This window comes from Botryllus schlosseri, chromosome 3 (assembly GCF_051294905.1).
Source record: "Botryllus schlosseri isolate E-star chromosome 3, Bs_hap1, whole genome shotgun sequence".
Classification (NCBI taxonomy): domain Eukaryota; kingdom Metazoa; phylum Chordata; class Ascidiacea; order Stolidobranchia; family Styelidae; genus Botryllus; species Botryllus schlosseri.
Window position 1 is genome coordinate 11,945,065 of NC_137238.1, and position 18,022 is coordinate 11,963,086.

An 18,022-nucleotide genomic window follows, 5' to 3' on the forward strand; every position below is an offset into this window, starting at 1 on the left:
CGCGCCTACTTCAACGTTGATGGGTGCTATCTGGGAGCTCATATTATCCGCGAAGATACAAAGTCCTAAATACACATATTGATAGAATACCTGGCGAATATAGTCTTGCATAGACATCATAGTTTTCGAAATTTATGTATAGTCTGAATGTTATTTATATCCAGAAAGCAAGTTATTATCAAGTTTCGGAATTTAATCATCTAACGCAGGGGTTCTCAACTTCCGTTGTATAACGGGCCGCATTTGAACAGCCAAAGACGCCGCGGGCCGCAGAACATTATTACCACGTATTTATAGGCTACCATTATATTAAGGCTACTGTCGCCTATTTACCAGTCGTATACGGGCATTTAGTACATTTTTATGCATCATGAAGCATTAATGGACAGTGTTCGTAAGTTTACAGTTGCTGTTTCTTGTAAGAATATCTATCTTCCAGCGGCGCAAGCAAAACCCTTCATGGAGCGTGCATTTCATTCGTGGTCGGCATATGCACCTTCAACCCTTTCCAACAGAGAACCGACCTTTCTGTTTCAATGCGTGAGCGAGCAAGCATAAGATTATGGTAACTTTTTCTTCACAGAGGCACTTATCACTTTGAGCTCTCAGTGATATGGGAACAAGTCTGGCGTTCGGGGTGATTTCTGAGCAAAAAAATCGACGTTCTTCTTTCCTTCCATGGATGGAGCCCTGCATCAATAGTTACAAAAGTTAGCTTGTTCAAGTTGATATTTCTTCGCGGGTCCCCTCTTCACATTTTCCTTGCCAGCGTTTCCTCTGCAAATCTGTCCACTCTGATAAAATGCACCGAGATAATTAGCTATGTAATTCTGTGTAGTCGGTAGATTCGTCCAATGCTAGGCGGCTAAAGTAGTCTACACTGTAAAAAATAAAAACCTCGATTTACCGCGAAATGTTTGGAAGCACGGTAGCCAGACATTTCGTGGTTATCTAACATTACCGTTAGTCAATGTAAATTTAACTTACACTCGTCCGGTAATCTCACTTTACACGCCAGACTGTAATGTTACAGTCACCTCCGGTATATCTAATCTACATGTTCTCCTGTATATTTGCGATCGAGACTGTCATTTTACCATCTACCTACCTACATGCTGTCCCTGTAAATCAGGTTACATACCAGCTTGTAAATTCACGTACATCCATACCTATCGCAAAGCAACCCGATGCAAAAATATCGCAACATTTTCTTCACATTTCCAAAACGACATTGGAACAAACTGTATATTCATTCATGATATCACGATGAAGTGGTTATCGATGGAAAAATATTGCTGCTTGAGGTCTAATTCTTCTTTAGGAGACATGCAGTAACACGAGTGGTCTCAAGAAAACGTGAATTAATTCCACCACCGGCCAAACTTCCAATTGTTTCTTTTTCTCGTTCTCATTCCTTCTGTGTAAGTAGTATCTTGCAGTTCCACTAAAAAGAATTCATGCGTAAGTCGCTATATAAAGCAAAGTTCCTAACCTGGACACTGGACAGTGGACATGACATTATAAAGACTAAGACAAATAGGCTAACAAAAATATAACATGTTTTGAAATACCGGTACTGGTACATTGTGTGATGACGGCTCCGCCTTTTACATGACATAGCAGAGATTCATGACTTTATCTCTGTATTGAAGCAAAAAGTTCCTAATTTAAGGTGGCATGTGTGGCAAACAAATCCAGCAGCGGATGAAAACATATCTAATTATCTATGCTATGGCCCGAAAATGACATTACCAAGCCAACAGTTTCAACCCCTTCGCAGCGGAGTATGTGGTCACTATATAAGTCGACAAATATCCCAAAATAGAACAGAGAATGCGGCGAATGAAATATATCAATCATGAAGTCTAAGTCATCGAGGGCTGGTGTGCAGAGTCAGATATTCACGGTAACAAATACTATGTAGTACTGTATTACCTTTTAAGATGCGTATTCCATTCAGCATTCCTAGGAATTTTTAACGATCGTGTCCACTTTCTTCAAGCACAACAAGCTTCGCTCCACCCTTTGCTTTGCTCAAATCTCACTAATGGCCACTCGACACCAGAGATGGGCGGATTCCAGATTTTGGGAATCCGTATCCGTCCTGATCCGACAGTCAAATAGGATTTCGGAGTCCGACAGTTGAGCACCAAAATTAGGATCCGAAAAAATCCTGCTATTGCTTTAGTGCTATTTCACATTAAATATAGCCTGTAAAACAGATATGAATATTATAATCAACAAATTAGTATGAAGTAATGCCTTACAAGGGTTTATATGCTTTACAAGGGTTTATTTATATCACATTTCGAATCAATAATGTTAGGTACGGTATATATCTTGAATATAAATGCTAGTAGTAGTAACTAGGCAGGGGAAATGAGCTAAAAAGACTGTGAGAACAGAGAAAGCAATATTAGTTGCTATACGGAGAAGGTAAACATAGTAACCCAGGCATGCCATGATGCCAACAACAAAATAAGTTATTGTGCATTGTGACTTGGCCAAGACAACTAGGCCAATAGTACTACTGAAGAATGGAGCTAAATTTTCACAGAACAGACATGTATCAAATAAAATGGATGAATCAATCTAAATGATCACTTGAGTTGATAGAGCAGCAATGAATAGGAAATATATATAATATTATATAGTCAGCATGATGATGTGCACAATCAATCAGAGAGTACCGGTGGTACTTCAGTTCTAGTGTGTTTCCGAAATCATAAACATGACCAATTGACCATGCCAGCATATATTCATACATTACCACACCACACAATCATTCCGAATGACATCAGAAATCAGAATCACCATGAGTTACCTCTGCATTCTGCAACAACACCGATACCTCGCTTTTCTGTCCTCCTGACAACTGGTATCAGGTACCCTAATGGCTGATGAACAGGAAGTATAAGAATCAACATCTAAGGAACAACTGAATTCGAAAACAAACACTTCTGCAGCTCGCTTGCTGGAGCCTGCCTTCGTCCTCAATCCTCATCTCATCCAGTAGTAATCTTATCATTGCAGATTTCAACGACGTGACCGGTAGCAGCGGTTTCAACGTTATCATTTATTGTCGGAACCAGCCTGGGCTTGATCCATAGCAATGAAATAATATCGAAGCAGCTTTTTCCTTGAATATAAGATATCTTGAACCTTCATCACCAAATATTTTTTATGAATATCAAATCCTGTTTAAATCCGGCTCATAAGGCAGTTTCAGAATCCGGCTCCGATCGGGCCACAGTAAAATTCATCAAAATCCTGCTCCGGCTCCTGAACCGGACTCTGGCCATCTCTGCGTCGACACTCGAACGATTTCGAAATAAATGGTATTCATCCGCTAACTCATTACACCAATAATATTTACTGGCCACGTTATAATGTTTGATCTGGGTCGTTTTTTCCATACAGAAACATTTATCATTGCATGTAGTCCCCTTTTTCATCTAATTTCGTATAAATTGATATATATTCCATGTGTTGTTCACTACTTAATGTACTTACCTAACCAGACGCTGGTTGTGATGTCACAGTTGTGCGTTGATTGTTTACTACGAATCTCAGAAAAAGCAGTCACCTGTAACCAAGCGGTGCGCATCTCGTATTCCCAATGTTGTCTCCAGCGGAGACAATTGAAGCGTAGCCATTTTGTCTCCTTGGCTACCTAGTCGTCGGAAATTTTACCTGGGCGCTTATGCGTTTACGCATTGTACCTTCATAAAACTGACTAATAATCAGGAACTGTTAGTTATCAGCCGTCCATCTGTTGATATTGCGTTTATACTAAACCATTTATTCCGATAACTTACAGATTATAACATCGGGGGATTGTGGGAATAGAATAAGTACGATATAGGAACAGGAGATAACTCAGATCTCAGAACAGGAAGCAGTTAGCTATAGAAGTAAGATTCACAACTCTGAACTAATATCACTGATCACTAGGTGATCCTTCTAAATTTTTCATCCGTATGCATTTTCACATCCACGTACAGGTGATTTCAAGATGTCAGGGGGGATCAGTCGGTCAGATGTGCTGTGCTTATTTATAAGTTACAAGCTTATGGCTGTACAAAACGTTTGAAGGCAGTATCGAGTTTGTCAGGAGTTATAGCGAGGGTAGTGAGGATGAGGAAACACAGTTTAAGCGGCGATATCCACTTCCTTTTCATCTGTGGGATTTTGGCATTTATAAAGGAGACAATTTTTCATCCAACACTTTGCTTGAAGCCAGCTTGACACTTTTATAAATTTTCTATTTACAGATACATGAACAGATGATTGTATTATGAATTAGTTTGCAGCTGAAGGAATGCCTAAGAACACCTGATTATTACTATGGTATGTGTTCAGTCTCCCTGGAAGCAATGATGTTCTAAAGAACGAATGGATTAGAGACATCAAGAGAGAAAATTGGAAGCCCTCAAAATATTAAAGGATCTGCTCCAAAAAATGAAAAGAGCTCTCAAACAATGGAAAGAGCAAGAAAGGCCGCGGAATAGAGACTAACATCGAAAGGAACTGTGACATCGAGCACTAGGCCAAGGTGGATGCCAGTTTGAGAAACTGTAACTGGTCGTTCGGCATGCTCCTATCTGTGTGTGTCTTTTTCAGATGAAAATATAATCTGACGATTTTTGATTATTTGCACCAGCGGCCTGACTTTTCCGTGCTTAGTACCAATTTGGTTGAAAAGCTGACACAGACCCAATGAAATCGTCTCGAGACCCTTACTTAAATAGGGGGTGGAATTTCTACGGAAATCATTTATATATAATTATACATACATACATCTAGCTAAAAATCGCCAAAAGAAATTACAATTGTAAAGAACTAGTTCCATATATTTTAACAGTTCTACCATAAAAATCTTAAAACCTCGTGAACCCAGTGTATCTTTCGATACAACCCTAAAGCCAGATTTCCCCCAAAAGATTTCAAAATCCCCCCCCCCCCCCGGAATCACTGAGTTAGATCTTAATTTTTGAAAAATTTCCAATTGAAAAGTTTGTTGCAGTTAATGTTTTGAGTTTAATCGCCTCAGTTTGTTGCATCTAATATTTCATCAAATTTGTTTTAAACGCATACTTTATCCGGCAAAAAGGATAGGTGACATTTCTACTTATATTGATCGCGAGCTCAAGCTCAAGTGCATTTCTGTTCATTTGGAATCACCCGACTGTTGATTATGCAGTATCCCTTACTCGACACCAACATAAAAATATATACGAGAAAATTTTCAAGATTTCAAAAAAATTGTCACTCATGACATAGCTATGGATGGATATGTACCGTTGCTGATATCTATACACGATCATAACCTTTTTCTTTCGATGCATCAGTGAAGATTAATATTAGCGATTTCCCAATGGCATCAGCCGTCAGCAACTACCTTCCGAATGACTTGGATAGTTCCCCATACTTTATGTTTACAAAAGTGGCAGGCACACTAGGCTGGTATTTCAGGACGACTCTATTTCAACATTCTTAATTGATGTATATATTTTTTCAATGTCGTGAATTGAAAATTGACCATGTTGACAATCGGCAACTATATCGACTCCACCAGGAATTATTTTATTATTTCAGTAGCATCAATGTCAACATGTTCCTTTCTTGGCTAGTTCTGTTTTAAATGCAAGTGTTCAGCAATGCATGATGCTCAAGCAATTACATGAATTAGTTTTGTTGTTCTGATTCTGATATTTTGCTTTTATAGGGTACCGTATTCAATGACAAGCCTATTTGGTCGTCTCAATCTGCAAGAAACTAATTATCCTTCTTTATTTCGGTGGCACAAAAGACTGGCATATTTCCGGCAACGTTAAAAACTATTTATGAATTTCCCTGGTTCCTGGCATATTTCCGGCAACGTTGAAAACTATTTATGAATTTCCAAGCTGAACCACCCAGCTGAACCATACTCTTTCTATGTGGATTGCTAAAATAAAAGTACCGTATATCACAATGATCTCGTTGATAATATTTCTGGTGTATAGAACCGTATAGTGCAATTACAGTTTAATAACCGTGGCAAAATCATGGACAGGGCAATTTAGGTTTAGATAACTTCATTGAGACATCGAGAGCAAACTTAGTGTTCCTGCTGTACTCGCAAGCTAACAACACCGAAGGCGATTAGCATCACTGCTACTCAAGACTGCTTCACGTTGAATTTGACGTAGTCAGAAGCGAATCGTTGAAATATTCGCGCCGGCATGTCGTTGCAATGCAGTATCCTTTGAATTTACACACGAGTCTTCGCCGTTTTACATCCATCTATGGTATGGGTACGGAAGTCGCAAATGCAATCCATGGCGTCATTCAAGGCTGACATACCTATTAGAAAGGGTATACTATAGTTTATGAAGATGGTCTGTGTTAGTTTTGTGATAAATCATACTTATTCCAGAAGAAAATCCCACGAAAAGCGTAAAAACACGGAGAATCCCAGTTGTTCACCATAAGCACCAGTGCGCAAGTAGGTAGCCAGAGCTGTTCTTCAATTTTCTCGGCCGTCACGGTAAGTTGCGCACTCCAGTGTTTATATAGCTCAGTGCCTGTAACCTATTACAGGCACTGAGCTATATAAACACTGGAGTGCGCTACTCGCGATTTTACGTTGTCACTAGAAACAGTTGCATTGTGGGGAATAGGCTGGACGATTTAGTACTGGAGCTTATGGAAAAACGTCCAGTTTTAAAATATATTTGATTCGTATTGGGTTTGTAGTATTTTATACGAATGGAGCTTTGAATGAATAATCATCGTAACATTCAGGATTTGTTTCAGCCCAATATCTCGTGTTTATATCTGTGTTATCTGTGTATTTCGACATGTCGAAGATATAAGTGGTTTCGATTGTTCGTGGTAAAATAAGGTTGTCTATGTGTCATCGTATGTATTTTTTTTGTGGTTATATTCCTGATGTAGATTGCTTTACTCGTTGTATCCAGCATATTTTACGTGTACAGAAATAACCAAGCTGTCAAAAGATGTATAATGCCAGTTCAGTTATCTTTCAGATATATGTATCTATAGGAAGTAAAAGCATCTACGATTGCCAGCTTGAAGTTATTATCGGAGCGTGCCTCAGAATTACCTATCCTGGATTCAAAATCTTCATACTGCAATGGAGCTGATGTGAATGCTGTAACTGCCCGCTACGTGGTGGCTGTGAATATTGCTGATGGAGAAAATTCAGCATCATGGGACATATCAAAAGGCACTGCTGAAATCAATTGAATGCCATTGTGGTTATTCTACGTATTTATTGGTTCAGCGTATTTAAATAAATCCAAAAAAGAGAAAGTAAAGATATGTCTGCTATGTGTAGCGATGGGGTAGTAATTTCTGTAGAAGTGACTGAATGAGTTCATTGAATGAGAGAAACAAGGAATGCATGGGTCCTTACTCAGATGTAGCTAGAATTGCCCAATTCACAGTGAAATTGAGGCTATGTTGGTTACAGCAATCTGTGCACTGTGGGAGTTGATAATAAATATTAATTTTATCGAATCAATACGGCACAAGATACAATCTAAATGGCGTACATGTATTTGATCATAATTACACCTATAGCTACCCATATACGTGTGTACATGAAGCTTGACTCGTTTTGCACTTACATGAAACCAGAAATTAGATTAGATTCAAAACCAACTGGAGATGTGAACATTTCAACTCAGTTTTTCTGCCCACGATACTTGCCTACCTACTAGATGAAGCACTCGAACCTGGCTTTAGATCAACCATTTCTGTGGTCACACGCGCTGTACTGCCTCGTCACACGAAATACCGCGCTGTACTGTCTCGTACAAAAATGCTGAACTTTCGTTTTCAGAAACACCAGCTTCGGTTATGAGAAACGAATTTTTCTATTAAAATAACAACATAAAAAAATAAAAACAGAAATAAATTAATTAATTGTGATCGACTTTACGTTGCCTTCGGCGTAATTAACGGTGATCTGAAAGTCAAATGTGGGATAAGTTAGGGCTTAATATCTGCGAACGAGGTATAATAAACGAACCGATTCTGATCTTAGTTCCAATTTAATGGAATTTCTTCTCTTCTTACGCAGCACAGGCACAGTCACATTCAAGGCCACCCCACTGCGGGGCACAAAATTGTATGCCTTAGTGGAATAATACTGAAGCGTCATTGCAAATGATTGCAGTTGAGTATTTGACTCCTCTTCCACCAGCTTGTAGCTTCATACGTTGCAAGAGCTCACTTGGTAGACCACTGAATTTTTGTGACACACGTATCGCTTATCAAATTGTTCTTCTTAAGAGATGCAATGACCTCATCCAGAGTTTTCACTTTTTTTTGCAGACGGTATGTTCTCATTCTGGCTGCAACCAACCTCTTTTTAATTTCTGCCACCCTACGGCGTTGCTGTTGAACGACTTTTCGAGGAGACGTGTGCGCACATTAGCTGTGGTCGTGAAGAACTACTTCAGGTTCCGCGGTTTGTGCTTCATTATGCCGTTTCTTATCTGGAACTGCAGAAGGTCTCACTCGTCGGTTGTTCGAAGCCTGAAATTTGTGAATTTTATGTTAACTAGGGCTAAAATAAAGGTATAGTAATTAGAACTAAAACTTCATAAATATATAGTCACTGTCTAGTGCAGCGGTTCTCAACTGGGGGTCCGCGAGACCTCTAAATTTTTAGTATGGTTGATATTCTAATTTTTATTTTATTTGGGAAAGCATGAGGCAGTTTCCACAACAACTGCTAAAACCTCATGACTCATATCATCGTAATAATCGTCTGGCATGAACTATCGAAGTGTGGAAATTCATTTTCATTGCCAATTTTCCATTAAACTGTTGATACAAACATATTGCTGTTTAGAGACGTTTTGTTGCGGTTTGTGGAAAAAATAAAAATATGGAGATAGTAACGTCAATCAGGGTGACTTCGTACTGTCTGCGAAACCTTCTCGATTTGAAGTTGTCAGTCTCATCAAATTAGTGAACAGTTGATTGAAATGAAAATTTCCGGATTATTTCCGTAATTTGTCCCAATGTAGGGATTGAAACCTCGCCACGAAATCCATTTTATCCTGTGATATACATAACCACTATTTGAACAGCGTCTTGGAGGTACAGAACTTTAAAGGTCAACTGCATCTAAAAAATGACTTCGTCTTATTTCGTACGTTATGGGGTTAGGAATATGAATATAATAATAAAAATTCAAATTACATGATAGTTTTCAAGTAATTTAAATTATAAATCGAAAAGCCGAAAAACGGATATGAAATCATTCAGCTATGAAATGACGCCATGTGAGTGACACGACAAAAGTCCTGGTATAGCTCAGTGTGGTAAACAGATAGTTATTCGTGTTGGGATTGATTTTGATACTGGATTTGATTGTGAATATGGAAGGTATGAAGAAGATGAGGCACGGAGGTACATCTTGTGTCGCGTATGGTCGCTCGAATACGCGATATTCGGTACCCAAAGTGTCTTTTCATCGCTGTCCAAACCCTATTGCTGGAGAGGATTATGAAGACTGTGAAAGTGATATCCAATCCCTGTCAAGATAGCTTCCACCCAACAGAGTTAGATGGCGAGTCAGAGTGAGTACTTGAACAGTGTAATCATATTTGTACCAAGTCTTCACCAAGATATTGATTTGCAGGCATTCAGATTCAGAGGAATGTCTGGAGAATAGCAAGATCCAGTTTGTGATTGTGGGCAGAAATAAAGCTGGTGAGCATTTTTCAACATTGTCCAATGTGTCAATCAGAGTCGGACGTGCAAGAGTCTGGTTTAGGTAGCACATTGAGAATCAAGCAAGACTGCAAAAACTGCTCATACTCCAGATTTTGATTTACGGGTAGTGTAGATGCCGTTACATCCTTTAAAGATGAAATAGCCTACTTCACTGTATCAAAAAGAAACAAACTGCTCCATTCAGCATATATACATGATACATATAGGCCTAAATTTAAGTTACAATGAATAGCATCTTTGATTCTGTTGTTTACCATTATGATCAGGGCTTTGGAGCCGGAGCCGGAGCCCGGAGCCGGAGCCCCGGAGCCGGGCATTTTCACCGGAGCTGGAGCCGGAGCTGGAGCTCTACATAAAATTCGGCCGGAGCCGGAGCCGGAGCTGGAGCCCGTTATTTGAGGAGTAGCTCCGGCTCCGACGTATTTCATAAGATGCTATTATATATGCAACAATCACATCTGCTGATTTATCATAATTGAACAGCAGGCCTGAATTTTAATGCTGTGTGCAGCAATGACATAGAGTAAAGTCCGTTCTAGTGCAACTATGATGTTATCGACAATTGACAAGTATTTATTATGACATCACAAGCCGGCAAGGCGGCACCTATGTCTTCGTTGCTACATCGGATGTTACTGACGGCTGACGGACTCTATATTACTATAGACGGGGCCTACGATATTCGTAGGCCCCGCTATAGATAACTAACCTATGGGTAGATTAGTATAATCTATATAGACCAGGAAGGGCACATGCAATTGACGAACGAGTGCGCGGTCCACTAGCCGCGCCAAGCGGGTAAAATTTACAGAGTTTATATATAAACTATAGGTCAATTATATTATTACTCGAGTATATTGCGGTCTACTGTATAGTATACCGCCTGCTAGACTCAGTTTGCAAGGACACGACTATTCAGCGTCTGACCACATCGATATCGAAGGTCTCCGATAATATGCGATAATCATTTTTTGCCTACATTTCACTGTCGACGATCTTTATGCCAGAGCAAACGCGAAAAGACTTTCTCCCGTAATTGCGAATACAGTTAGATTCAATAGGGTAAATTAGGCGTTTTTTTTTTCATTTTCAGTAGCGGTAGGCTACCAAGCAAGAAATCGTGTGACAATTAAACACGCGAAGCGTGAAGAAAATTTCACTACTATTTTAGTTTATTGTAATGTACCACGATTTACTGAAAATTTGACTGGACCCTGGACCTGCCAATGCGTCGTAACTGATATATTAGTCATCAACATCTCAAGTGTTGCAGCCAGACTTGTAATCTTTGGTTGGCATTGCAAGTTCACAATCTGAGCAATTCATTTTCGATAATATAATAGGAAATTACATCGCGGGCCACGCAAAACCCTCTCGCGGGCCACATTTGGCCCGCAGGTTGGCCACTCCTGATATAGACATGCCAATTCGATAATTTCGGGAGCCGGAGCCGGAGCTGGAGCCGGAGCAGTGGTAATAATGCGGCTCCGGAGCTGGAGCCGGAGCTAATGTATGAAAGAAGAAAGCTCCGGAGCCGGAGCTGGAGCAGTTTAAATTTACGGCTGCTCCAAAGCCCTGATTATGATAATCCATTTTCAGATTCATTGGCATATGACAGGATTTGCGATATTCTCCACTCAACGCGAATGAAAAATGACATACGCCATCTATCGCCGAATGGAAACACTGCTGTAAGTGAATCATTCAATGCCCTCCTCAATCATTTCTGCCCAAAGTTATATCACTACAACCATATTTCAGTCAAAAAAGCCAGGTAGGTACCTTGCAGTTTCTCGCCTATTCAAAACAACCTATATAAGATTTTGGCATAATTACTATGCATTTTTTGTAGGATGCAGTTGGCAATCCTTCATTTCAATGAAAATTGCTCGAAAACTCAGAAAATGTCGAAAGAAGGAGCACCGCGGTCAAATACCCGAAACGTACAAAAATGGGGAATGTTCTGTCCACAAGATACTTGACACAAGATACTTGAAAATTCAACATTTGGTAACTGCCTTTGATCTGACTGCATCATAAGATTTCGTCATATTGTTATGCATGTTCTAGAATACTGCAATGAGCTTGTCGAAGAAGTTCAAGCACTCATCAGAACTGGACCAGAAACTGTTGAGTTGAGCGACTGTGCTGAGACCGTTTCACCTCCTCTGACTAGCAGCATAATCAAAATTAGAGAGGAAGCGAAGCTATCGCCCGACATAAAACCCGATATGCTTTTCTGCCTGACACAGTAGCTATTTTGGTCGATTAGTTGTATGCGTTTATTATTTGGAATACAACTGTACAGTGTACATTTACAATGTGGCGTTACTGAACTGGAATCCTTTGTAAGAATTTGACGTAAATTTTGTTCGGACAGCAGTAACGACGCATGCAGGCAGGATTTTCCGCTGGTTTTTGCCACAGAATCTCCATACCCAGCGAACACAATTTCTGTAGGCAGTATGTTTCAACTTCCTGAAAAGTGAAAACAGGTGTATTAGTGCGAGAAAAGTATTTGGCAACCGGATCAGAGACTCATCCCATATTCATGCATCGAACTCGATGTTATTATTCTGCGGCCATATTCCTGTCGATATCCATAGTAGGACATCTCCAATACGTCAACGTCCAGACACACTGAATTGAATCCTGGCAATTCTGTGATACACTTCAATTCTGTCAGTAACTCTCGGAACCTCCTTACAGCACAAACTTATCAAGATGTCAGATATCAAGATACATGACTGAAACGAGCTATTACACTACAGACTATATATACAACTGTATTTCATGTAGTCTCGACGAGCGGCTTGCGCTGGGCAAGCTATAGGCTGATCATGACCCATCATCATGAATCTGCAAGGGGTTCCACTGACGTGGGATCGAGCGCATCAACACCTGAACCAATCCGACATTTAAACGGTAATTTTGTAAGCATGTGAAAAAATGATACTCACATTCGACATCCGAGTACTCGGACTCAGTCTCAATATCACTTGGCAAATCCGTTACAATGGAAACCTCGGCCATAACTGACTAGAATAAAAACTGCGAGAACACAAACAGCCGCTGTGACCGGTGTTGATAATATGTGTCACTCACTTGACGTCACAATGCACATTCTGCTTTTTCTGTAAACATGCCAATATTGGAACTTTCAGTCAAAATTACGGCAATTTCCGATTGAGTTGAAACACGGAAAGTCGGTAATTTCGTTATGAAAAAAAATTCTGAACATGATTCCGCAAAGTTGTTATGAAGATGCAGTTGACCTTTAATATACAATTGAATAGTATATTCATATTGAAATAAACCCGAATATTTTTGGCTGACACCCGTCATAAATTAGACAATGATATAGCCTACCTGCTCCTAAAGCTCGGCTATCAGATTTGGCGCATTCTTATTGCGGATGCCCTATCGACAAGGCTGGTTTTTTGATGAACAAGGAGTGTTTCGTTGCTCAAACCCTGAAATTTATATCACCAGTTATATTGGTATGCGGCCTTGTCTTGTTAATGTTCAATTGTTCATGGTCGAAAATGTTTGCTCGTAAATATATATGTAAACCCGAACAGAACAAATGGTTTCATGACAGTCTTTCTCAGGTTGGCAAACTTGGATCCATTCTTTGGCGCATAAAATTTGTCTATACTTTTAGATTAGGATTTTACCTTGACGGCAGAAACTCTCTGCGGGCCGGTCAAAATGCCTATTCATTAATGCTGTGGCTTATCTGGACATTGATTGAATGTGATGGTCAGGAGATATTAAAAATAGAAACTGATTCTTCAAAGATAGTCTTGCTGCCCTGCATATTCTGCCATTCACTCACCGGTGAAATGTTCTTGGATGCCGACGCTTTACCAAAGACTCTTCATCGCTACTACCATCGCTATTACTTCTCATATATGACTCCGTGGATATCTTTTTCTGCCTTTTACTGCACCCATAGGCGCAACAAACACTACCACCAAAACGAGATGTCTTCGACATGTCAAAATACACAGATAACACAGATATAAACACGAGATATTGGGCTGAAACAAATCCTGAATGTTACGATGATTATTCATTCAAAGCTCCATTCGTATAAAATACTACAAACCCAATACGAATCAAATATATTTTAAAACTGGACGTTTTTCCATAAGCGCCTGTACTAAGTCGTCCAGCCTATTCCCCACAATGCAACTGTAACATGGTGACAACGCAAATTTGCTTAGCCGGAGATGGCAGTAGTTCGGGGCTTGATTACAGGTCGCCTTGTCCGCCATTAACAAATGGTCAGCTGAGCATACGGTGCTGATATTTCTAGTTTCCCCGAGCAATATTACACATCCTGAACTAATTTTCTAACTTATCAGCCTTATCCGTGACAACGAATGTAACCAGCGAGACTGGCCGTACAGCCATTGCCTTATAATATAATATGGCTACGGTGTACCACATTAGCTACGATTGTCAGTTATTTCTTGTACCCTACTAAGCTTAAATTGATACTAGGGCCAACAATTTCGGTATGACAGACCCCAGTCTCGCAAACGAGGTTCAATCAGGTCAAATCACCTCTAGAATGATATATCAGTAACATTCAGTTCTACGTATACATTGGCTGCAGCGATTTTGAAGCTAATCAATTTTGCCAATAGCCCGGTAAACTGCAGTAACGAGTAACTGTCAGTAATTTTGCGAAAAAATTCTGGTAACTTACTTTACAGCTATATTACGGTAATATTACATATCAAAATGTAAAATGACAAGCTACGCACAGTAATTGGCTGCGACCGGTAATTCGTGGTAAAATTTACAGAGATTTCCCAGTAAATCTACCAGATTTTTTACAGTGTACTCGACAACGTGTTTCAGATCATGCGATAAAAGATCGACTGAAATTGCTGTTATTTCATTATGGTCACGGTGGAATCAGACAACTGTGGCTTCGAAATTTGTCAGGTGATATTGTCCTTGCTGCTAAGTTCCAGAACCAGCGAATATTCGCAAAGTATGTTAAAGTTTTATTGAAATCACACCTTCTCTAGCAGATTTCTCGGGTTTGGCTATATTCCACGCAATTTTGAACGATGCGCCTGTAACGTCGTCGACAATTTTAACAAGGCGGCGAAATATAGATTGCCGGGATTGACACCTCGCTAGCAACGTTTTCTGAGATCAGGCGATATGTATGACTCCAGAAGTAACTGTTGTGGTATCATTTTAATCTTGTACGCTTTGTTACAACTGTTCTTCGATAAATATGACACACCGGATATCCATTTAGATCGGAGAAAGCAAATTCATTGTTCCACGCAGAGTTACAAACCCAATTTTACCTTTTTAATTTCCCGTTCCTTGTTCTTCTTTCTTTTCAAACTATTCGCGGTTAATGAAACACTCTTTAAAAGTTTACTACGCAGCGAGATACTCTTGAACCAGAGTACAGCCGGATACCGATTCAAAACGATAGCAATAACTCGAGCATATATCAAGAGTAATCAAACGAAACAGAGACGGTGCGATAAGAGAGTTAAGTAGCTGAATTAATATGTAACAACACCGTGCCAGTAGTAATTGCTTTCATGATGAAAGATGTCGCGGGCCGCGGGTTGATAACCCCTGATCTAACGCATATTGAATGTTATTTAGGTGCGGCAATGGGCGTGGCTGATGATGTGGCAATGGGCATCATATAGGCGTGGCAATGGGCGTCATATAGGCGTGGCAATTAGGGCGACGTGGCGTAATTTAATTGGCCATTCTCCTTACATCTGCGGTTCTCAATCATCAACATATTGATGTAGCAGCTGGGATCAGACCACAACGCTATTTCGCCACTACTGATTGACTGGTTTCGCGAATTAGGTAGGCTTATTTGAAACCCATAACTAAACGACTTGAAGCACAGGCGTGGCTGGATAACGTAGTGTTATGAACCACAGCTGTAACACCAATTGGATGCGGGTTCGAGTCCGACCGATGTCGACTCCAAATTTCCTTTCCAATTGTTGCAGGACTAAACGCGGGCCTCTGGTGGACCGTGCTACAAGTCGGTAGATCACGAATCATAACCAACCGAATATCTTCTTGCATATTGTAAATGACCACTGTAGTCGAAAAACACGATGAATACCACAAACAACAACAACGTTAAGCACCGACCTTTCAATTCGTGAAAATAATGGCAACGAGTGTTTGAATTGTTCCATATGAACACAGTGACTTGTGAGGTTCTTGTTATGACATACTCCGTTCAATTGGTTCTACAGTATGTTGCACTACGATTACTTATACAACACCCGTTGGCTGTACGTATGGGTTACCATATTCTGGAAATCTGAAAAGACGACAATTTTTCAAAATTTTCAAACTTGCAAAACAGGAGGAAAATCCTGAAAAAATGTTAAATTTTTTCCACTTCGTGGTCGGTTGACTAAAAAGAGGTCAACTTTCTGGCTCAGGTCCCAAAATACAGTTTTTCCTTCACACTATCAGAAAAAAGGTCAACTTTCCTGCCCAGCTCCCGCAATACCCCCCGGAGCGTTACTTCAGTGCTGATTTGATGTATCCAAGTCGATTTTGCCGTATATTTAACCAATATTCTCAAAAAAGAGGACATTTGGGCGTCCTCCGAGGACACTTTCAAAAAAGTCAAAAAGTAGGACAAAACCCTCTTAAAAGAGGACGTATGGCAACCCTATGTACGTATATTGATGTGAATGAAGCGGGATGTTCTATATCCCGATGTTATAACAGTTTATTGGTAAATTTCTGAAATATAATTTGTGATTCATTTTCGTTCAACAAGCGGTCCCTTTCACCCTCTCAGTATCCCGAGGATAGGTATAGGCCTACTCAAATCGCATGGACGAATTAGTTCATGCACCATGGTGAACGATAACAGCATTTTAAGTATGATTGAGAGAATGCAATTGCAAGAGACGCTCAAAAAGAGATATCGGCGAACAATAGTAAGTAGAACCGAGCGAACCGACAAGCCACGACATCAATGTATATTAATGGCATTAGGATGTGCATGAGAAATAATTTCCTTCACAGACTGTAACGTATGATCATGAAGGAGCTCGTATTACACGGACATCATGCCAATATGTGAATCGATCGTTTTCATTCTATTTATCACCCTCACAATTAAGGGCGGTTTGAAATTAGTTTGTGCTTTGCAGATGATGAGTGTGTCTACTCTGCATCATGTATATTTTGCTAAGGAGAGCTGAACGTCTGGCACTTGTCAAATTGGTATATTAACAATTATTTACCTTATGTTAGAGATGAATGTTACTTCATTTGCCATTAAAAGATCCGCAAATAATATGGCCGAATTAAAAACATATGTTCAATGTAAACAATTTCTTCATACGCCCTATTCGAATTTCACTAAATTTATCGTTTTCTGGATACTGAATTGTTGGGGATTGAAATTGTAACACTGCAAAATGACCCCCACCTCAGCCAGCAAGCTTTAGCACACTTTCGGTGCCTCGTTGACACGGAAAAGTGCAATGGTGTGTGCGCAACAGCAATGAAGGCTGCAAGCGTGTTCGCATCAACTTATCGCTGTGAATCAGCCTTTGCGGGCATGAACTTCATCAAAAACAAACACATAACACGCCTCACTAATGCACATGGAGCACTCATTCAGAGTTGCAGTGCCAAGTTACAAACTAGAGCACAGCGCACTAGTTGATAGTATGCAATGCCAGGCTTCCCACTGACTGATATAGAAAGATATTAGCCTACATCATATCCAGTCTAAAGTGTGACATGATTTATTTTAAAATTTTGGTTGACTGTTGTTGTATAATTCATGACTTTTTAAAAATCGTAGTGGCTAGCTAGTTGAAAAGAGATGTTCTGATTAAAAATACTCTTTTAGAAGTCTTACCGAAATGTGATTCCTGCCCAGTGCTATGAATATCAAAGCGGAAATTCAGTATGGTACGGGTAAACGGCAGGTTTGTGACCCCTGCTATATGATATCATTTTCGTGGTGACAGGTGTAGGTCATACGGAATTGGCTGACCCTATGGTACCAATTTTAGTATACATAGTAACGTAGTAGTAGTTCGATTAACTGTCACGGCTAGGCCTGATAAGTTAGAAAATCAGTTTAGGATATGTAATCTTGCTCGGGAAACTAGAAGTATCCATATTCTCAGGATACCATTTGTTAATGGTGAACACGGTGACCCGTTGCAGGTTTATCTGAGACTTACGTACACGCGACTGTGAAATCAAAAGC

At 39.9% G+C, this 18,022-nt stretch overlaps 4 long non-coding RNA genes across 4 annotated transcripts; 1 reads left to right on the forward strand and 3 right to left on the reverse strand.

The window, feature by feature from the left end:
- Positions 1-1,188: 1,188 nt before the first annotated feature.
- Positions 1,189-2,030, reverse strand: LOC145434925 (uncharacterized). The gene is made up of 2 exons (XR_013913634.1): positions 1,936-2,030; positions 1,189-1,444 (listed from the first exon to the last, which is right to left on the reverse strand). It is a non-coding gene; the product is annotated as an uncharacterized LOC145434925 (long non-coding RNA).
- A 5,876-nt stretch (positions 2,031-7,906) lies between these two features.
- LOC145435785 (uncharacterized) lies at positions 7,907-8,489 on the reverse strand. Its single transcript, XR_013914020.1, has 2 exons — positions 8,042-8,489; positions 7,907-7,978 (listed from the first exon to the last, which is right to left on the reverse strand). It is a non-coding gene; the product is annotated as an uncharacterized LOC145435785 (long non-coding RNA).
- A 2,854-nt stretch (positions 8,490-11,343) lies between these two features.
- On the forward strand, positions 11,344-12,080 carry LOC145435787 (uncharacterized). The gene is made up of 2 exons (XR_013914022.1): positions 11,344-11,769; positions 11,830-12,080. It is a non-coding gene; the product is annotated as an uncharacterized LOC145435787 (long non-coding RNA).
- On the reverse strand, positions 12,028-13,054 carry LOC145435786 (uncharacterized). The gene is made up of 2 exons (XR_013914021.1): positions 12,720-13,054; positions 12,028-12,660 (listed from the first exon to the last, which is right to left on the reverse strand). It is a non-coding gene; the product is annotated as an uncharacterized LOC145435786 (long non-coding RNA).
- Positions 13,055-18,022: the final 4,968 nt, after the last annotated feature.